Source organism: Dipodomys merriami, unplaced genomic scaffold, assembly GCF_024711535.1.
Source record: "Dipodomys merriami isolate MVZ:Mamm:240054 unplaced genomic scaffold, mDipMer1.0.p SCAF_23, whole genome shotgun sequence".
NCBI lineage: Eukaryota > Metazoa > Chordata > Mammalia > Rodentia > Heteromyidae > Dipodomys > Dipodomys merriami.
In genome coordinates this window covers 8,162,474-8,170,281 of record NW_027203715.1, presented here as the reverse complement: position 1 = coordinate 8,170,281, position 7,808 = coordinate 8,162,474, and positions in this window count along the sequence as shown.

Below are 7,808 nucleotides of genomic sequence, written 5' to 3'. Positions count from 1 at the left end.
AGGCAACTTTCACATTTTGAACATACGTATTTATTTTTATTTTGTTAATTTTTTCCTTATCTCAATCTTTTGCCTCATGTCACTTTATTTTCTTGTGAGGAATAAGGTTAGCATATTCCTTCAGAGAGAGAATTTTGGTGTGAAATGTTCTCAATTTTAATTCTTTACATATTTTACTTTTTTGTCTTCCTTTTTCATTGTCAAGGTGGTGTACAGAGAGGTTAGTTATGTAAATAAGAAAATAAGTATATTTCTTGTCAACTTGTTACCCCTTCCCTCATTTTTGTCCTACATCCCACCTCAACCCTTCCCCCTGAAGTTGTATAGATCATTGTTTACATATTTTAAATCTTTGTATTTGTATGGCAGTTTAATAAGAAAAAGAAACCCAGATTTGGGTTGATGGTTGATAAGTACTTTAAACATATTGCTTTATTGTCATTGAAAAAAATTCTTCCTGTGCCAAGCATTCATCTCAGGGTCTTATACATGCTTGGCTTCTCTGGCTGCTGCTCTCCTACTTAAATCATGCCTCCAGACAAGCCGTTTGATGGTTTCTTGGAGAAGACTCCTTACAGCATTTTTTGTGTCCTTGCTGGCTTCAAACTCTGATCTTCTAGATTCCAGACTCTTGCTCCACTTGGATTACAGGTGAGACCCTCTGGTGTTGCATGTGTCTAGCACCTTATAGATGTTCCTTTATTGTTGAAAAGTTGGTGGCTTATTATTCTTTTTTTTAATTTAATTTTATTTTATTTGAGAACATACTGTACAGAGGGGCTACAATTACATGGGCAGGATAATGCATAAATTTCTTACCAAGCATTGCAGCCTCCTCCTTTGTTTACCCTTCACCTCCCTTCCCAGCCTCCCCCCTCCCCCCACCCAATTATACCCCCCTCCCCCCACCCAATTATACCCCCCTCCCCCCCACACACCGACATTGTAAAGCTGGTTTTGACATGACATTTTGTACTTCTCATTGTTGCAACAGGTCCACCTGAATCCTTAAACGACTTGTTTGTCCCCATCTCCTCCACATGTTATACTGACATCAAATATAGTGAAAGCAGGGGTTACACTGTGGGGGAGGGACATACAAAGCAACAAAGAAATAATCTTATAAATGCGTTAGAAACACATGCATGAAAGAAACGAAAATTATTCTAAACTTCTGTATTCATCTTATTACAGGTAATGTCAAGAAGTTAGAAATTATGCATGTTATGTTTTATCTTAATAAACGAATACTGACACCATACCATCCATTATTCCTTTATTTTTGCTTTCTTTATTTCTTCTGCATATTTGAACGTATACAAATCCATTCCATTCAATTCCCTTCCTACATGTTAGTTTTACAACATTTTTACTTTATTGATAGCAGTTAAACCTTTTGTGAATTTTTATTTCAATATTTTCCCTATATTTTAAATTAATTTTAGTTGGAGTGTTTTTTGAAATACTAGCCTTCACATTACTAGAAACCCAGTTACAGATAAACCTATATATAAAACATGCTCTTAGTGTTGTCTTTATATAGTCAATATTTTTATAATGGGTATTTGAGGCTCTAATAAAGACATTAAATGTTGAAATAAACTGGGAATAATATAAAATGCTATTTAATGAAATTTCTGTCTTGCCTCTACCAGTAACTAATATGTTTTGTCTAAATAAACTCCCACATGGTATAAACCCTGTTTTCATGGTATTTGATGTTGGTATAATTTGGCGAGAGGAAAGGGAAAAACAAAATGTTTAAATAGGGATACAGGTTGACCCATTGTAACAATGAGACATAGAAGACACTATGTTGAAAAACGAACTTTACAATTTAGGCTTGGGGTGGGTTGCTGTAGATATGGGGTGGGAGGGAAGGGATGGTACGGGAGAACAAAGGAGGAGGCAACAATTCTTGATAAGAAATGTACTCATTAACTTACTCATGTAACTGTAACCCCTCTGTACAGTATTTTCACAATAAAAAAATTAAGAAAAAGCATTGTAAGTTTTACATTCTTTTGCTAAGGCTTTCAAATGAAATACCACACACAAGGTGAACTATAAAAGAATTATTTATTTATTCTCACACTTAGAGGCTAGAAGTCAAGCTGGTGCTGGTGTTGGAAGCATCCTCCCCTCCGTTCCATGGGGGTACTGTCTCCGCCCTTGCACTTGTTTTCTTGATACTGTTCTTCTTTAGGCTTATTTCTCTATTACATTTCCTTGTCAATAAAGGATCATAGTTCATTTTCACTGTGCTATCCAATAATGGCCTCATTTTAACGTTTTTCTTGGTGCAAAATCTATATTTTAAGTATTATATTCCTGGGTATGAGGGATGACGGCTGAAAAAGTAAAGTTGGGGGAGGGGCACACTTCAGCCCAGGCACAGATATAGGTTCTTTGGATGCCATCACTTGCATTCATAAACTTACTCTCACAGTAATTTTCATGGGATCTCACATACTTGAATTTGTATTTATTCCACTGTAATTTAATTGATAGCTATCTGTGTGATGTCACTTCGTAAAAATACAGTGATTAATGTAAAAATGTAGAGGGTAAGAAAGAGAAAACAAAATTTTCCTGGCTAAGGATACAAATGTTTCGCAAAATGTATCAATGTCACAACCATTGACTCTTGTCAGTACTTGCAAGTTTTGTTGTCTGTGTGCTGATTGTAAAACAAATCTTCCACGTTTTGAACTTTTTAAAATCATTTTGGGCAATTAAACCCACCAAAACCCAGAAACAAGACCAAAATATGAAGTACTTTATTTGCATATCCAGATTTCCAATTATGTGCCTAGTAATATGCAAATAAGCCTTACTTCCTCTTGAATAAGAATTTGATGGTTGCAATCCATCTCCCCAAATTATATGCCTAATGATTTTTAGAATTTTTGAGAACTACTGTGAAATCCCAAATGCTCATATGAAACTATACTAGAATCAAGAAATATTTGCTCATTGTCATCCAACAACCTTATTTTGCTATATTTATGCATGCACATGCATGTACATGTGTGAATGATCATTCTCATAATACCTAGATAGTACATAAACATGTTATCACAAAATCTAGATAATTCAAAGTACAATTCATTTAGAAATAATGGTTAGTATGCTGACAAATGATGTGATTATGACTTGAATTATTGCACCTTGTACTCAAATACTATAAGAAGAAAAGATAATGTGTCTGACAGATATTTCCTATTCAATTGTTCTTTAGTAGAACATAAAATTTCTTTGCAACCTATTAGAAATTTGTTACTTTTATCCTTCTAGGCACTGGATACTCAAGAGATTGAGAGCTCACAAAGAAGTTCTAAGCCAGCCCAGGCAGACGAATCCAAGTGACTCTTGTCTACAAGTAATAAACAAAATTCAGGAGTGGATTCCTGAGGTAAGTGGTATAGCATAAGTTGTGAGTGGTAAAATACAAGTGAGACTGGAATCCTGAGTTCAAGTCCAGTAATATTTTTTATGACTATCATACCTAACAACCATTATTTACATAAATGTATAGACTAGTTTATTAATTTTTATGTCCAAGATCAGGACTGTCATTGGCTGGAACTTTAATAATTGAGCCACCTCTCCAAAGCCTAGTGTATTAATTTTGATAAATATTTTAAAGATGTTTTGTTGTCTGTGCGTTGATTGGAAAAGAAATTTTCTGTGTTTTCAACCTTTTAAAATCTTTCAGGGCAATTAAACCCACCAAATCCCAGAAATCTCACCAAAACTTGGAGTGCTTTATTTGCATATCCAAATTTCCAATCATGTCCCCAGTAATATGCAAACAAGCCTTATTTCCTCTTGAATAAGAATTTGATGACTGCAATCCTTTACCCCAAATTATGAGCCTTATGATTTTTGGATTTTTAAATAAGATTTTTTTATTCTCATGTGTCAATACTCTAATGTTTTGCACTAATTTCCTATTGGATAATTTCATTTATGAATTGTGTGGCTAAGGATTACTGTTTTATCCTAAATTGACATAATGTGGCAAAATTATAATGACATACAAAACATACATTCTGAAAAGCTCATTAGGGCTGGGTAATTATAGCTACTTAGGGGTTGAGGTCTGCAGGGTGGTGATTTAAATGTAACTAAACAGAAATCCTCCAAAAAGCGACAAAATATCATCTAATATAATCTACTACATGCTGAATATATTTGTATATGTGATCACAAATGTTATCCTATATACTGTTTTAATAAGTAATAGTATTCCCATTAAAAAGTAATGCTTGCCAAAGAGAATTAAGTTCCCCATTAAATCAGTGTATAAATAAATGACAGACCAGAAAGTCATCAGATTTGAGACCCATTGTTAGCATTTCAAAGCACAAAACTATTCAGTGGACTTTATGGTTCCATTAATGTAGTTGGATACTGAGTTTGAAATACTTCCATGGATGCTCTTTTCCTCCCATTAATAATCAAAATGGCTGTACAGCACTTTCAATGAGTAACCAGAGGATTTCACTCCGTGCTGTGAGGTCCATTCATTGCTTAGTCACTTTTGTAATTTAAACATATTTTAACTGTGTAGTCATATTATTGGAATATATGTAATTGACTGTAATGAATAAATATATATCTCTATAAATAACAATGTTGATTTTGTATTTTTTAAAGCTTGAGTGAATGTATTTCAAAAATGTATGGATGACAATGAAATGGTTCAATGGTAGATGAAGATTTAAAAGTCTTATAATAATAAAATACTCAGATAAATGTGACATTGAGAAAAATATTGTGGATTCTAGAACAACAGCACATAAGTTACAGACAGCACAGATGTGTCTTGGGAAACCATAGCAGATTCATATACAATGAATTTATTGTCTGCAAAAATAAACAAAAAGGGATAGTGGCATAAAAAGTTAGTACTTTTTATATGTTATACAGTTGACTAATTCTGTTAGATTCAATGAATATTTCTAGGAGACTAGTTAGTTGTTTTGCTTTGTTGTGGTTTTTGCCAGTATTGAGACTTGAATTCAGGGACTCATGTTGTATATTGTCACTCATGCAGGTGCTCTACCTCGAGCTACAAACTTTCAGCTCTTTGGTAAGAATATTTCTTGGATTTTTCTACTCAGACTGGCTTCAAACCAAGATCCCAAAATCTCAGCCTCCTCAGTATCCAGGCTTAGAGGGAGCATGAGCCATTGACACCTGGCTTTGGAATTTAAAACATTAAAATATAAATAAGGTTTTGCATTCATTGTTTGCATTCATTGGATTCATAGTGACAATATCCTACTTGAATTCAGTTCAACCAGTATGTAGTACATATTTACCTGAAAAATGTGAGTAATTCAAAGCCAGGAAAAAATTATTTAAGGACATAAAACTTTTGCTAATTTCATATTGTAAAGAGACAGAAATACTGCAAGCACTATGATTTAATAAGCTATGCTAAACACTGAAATTGCTAACTGATGAATCATGTGAGGATCACAAACCACCTGGTAGGTGTAGATAGACTTCCTGGATAGAATTCATTTTCCAGAAATGAGAGACCAGATGCAGAAGATATATTGTTTAAACAAGACACAGAAATTTTACTTTTATGAAATTATATTGAATCTGGCATTTTGTACAAATTATTAACTTATAGTTGAGGAATTTAGTATTGGAACATTATAAGAAATGTCCATTAGAAGATTCTATTAGAGAAATGCTATTGTGAGTCTGTGGGCATCAGTTTATAGTCACGTTTGTTTCAGAAGACCTATTAAATTAACTTTTGAATGATGTAACTAAAGGCAAGCAATACTTTATATAGCTCAACTGGAACACAAATGCTCACTTAAGCTGAGATCTAGAAATGAACTTTTGGATGAACTGTATAACTCCTTGCTAGAATAAACAATTGGTACTGAGTTAGTGAAGAGAAACCCTGTATATATCTGGCAAAATAATAAAGATAAAGCTTTTTTTATTGTCTGTAAGTAGTTGTACAAAGGCAGTTCAACTCAACATGTCAGTCTATGAGTATAATACATCTTGATTAATGTCACTCCTTCCACCATTCCCACTCCCATCTCTCCCAAATCTACCCACTCCTCAGATTATATGATTTCATTTCCATAATGTGCATTGAATATAATGACTATATCCATTGACCCTTCCTCTTTCCATTTATCTGCCACTGCCTTTGACTAATTCCTCCTGACACCCTATAAAACTGGTTCCTAGGCTTTCTGGTTTTCATTTTGTGAAACTGTTTGCTAGTCTTCCAAGCAGTTACATCACTACAATCCTCCCCAAGGATTCTTTTCTTTAGACAATTTGTTTGGGTTTATGTTACATGACTCCTACGTGTTTTTGAATATGTTTATAATTTAATTTATAAACACATGAGAAAAAGCATTCGGTCCTTGGCTGTCTGAGCTGGTTTTACTTTGCTTAACATGATTTTTTTCAGATTCAATCATTTCTTTCCAGTAGTTGACAAAATTCCATTGAAACTATGCACCACAGTTTTTTGCTTCCACTCATCCATTTAAAGACATTTGTGCTATTTGCATAACTTGGCTATAGTGAATAATGAGCAATGAATATGGTTGTATGTACCTTGGCTGTGTATTGGCTTGTAATATTCTGGGTAGATGACCAAGAGTAGTATAGCTGGATTGTAGGGGGAGCCTATGTTTTTTCTTTTTCTTTTTCTTTTTTTGAAGAATCTCCAAAAGTGCTTTCCAAAGTGGTTTTGCTAATTTACATTCTTCCCAACAGTGTATTAGGCTTCAAGCTCTCACATGACCTTTCATTCAAAGCCACCAAAGCCACACTTCCTCTTCCACCTTAGTTAATTACAACTAAGAGACCCATGCATATTTTGCCTGACTTTGAACCTATTTCCTTGGATCTCAGCCTTCTGAATAGCTATAATTATAGGGATCAACCCCAGCACCTGACTAATATCCATTTATTTGCACCATAGTACTCAATATTTATTAAATACACATAAATCATATCATCTGTAGAAAAATCTATTTTCAAAATAACAGCAGTATCTACAGTGTAATTTAACATTTTATAAACCAAATGCTAACCATATGTTCTATAAACAATGAACAGTTACAAAGTGAAGAAATATTACTTTAAACAATTTATTTAATTCTTTCATTTTTACAAGAAAATACACTATATCTTCTTAAGTTGTTCGTTAGCATAATACATCATTGCAAACGTTTATTCAGAAATGACTTATCCTAGTCAACATTATTGATGTGCCTTACATACTAGTTTTCATCTCTTATTTTGCAAGAAGAAATCCTGTAACTGAGTGACTTTATGTTAAAGGAATCTGTTTGTCAGTGGAGAACCAAAGCTTCTGGTTGAAATATATGAAGGAGACAATAATCAAAGAAAAAATTGAAAGAGAACTTTTTAGAATATGAGGATGTATGTAAGGTCGATATTTTAAATAAACACATCCTCTAATATTTTAAAATTTTATTTATTTTGATATCTTTTACTAGCATAGATGAATAGTTAAATGTAATATAATTGTCATGATTCTGCAGGTGAGTGTGGATATTGTGGTTTGAACAAATTAATAAAAGTTATCATCTATTCTCTTCATTCTAAACATTAACACTGTAGATATTCCACCATCTAAAATAGAATGTGCTCAAAGTACATCTAAACTAAGTTTGCTTGTCAAATTAGTATCTAAGAGAAATCTAACAGCAATCTCATTAAGGAGATCATTTAGGACATGATTAAGAAACGTGTTAAGAATGGAGCTGGGATGTAGTTCAGTGGCA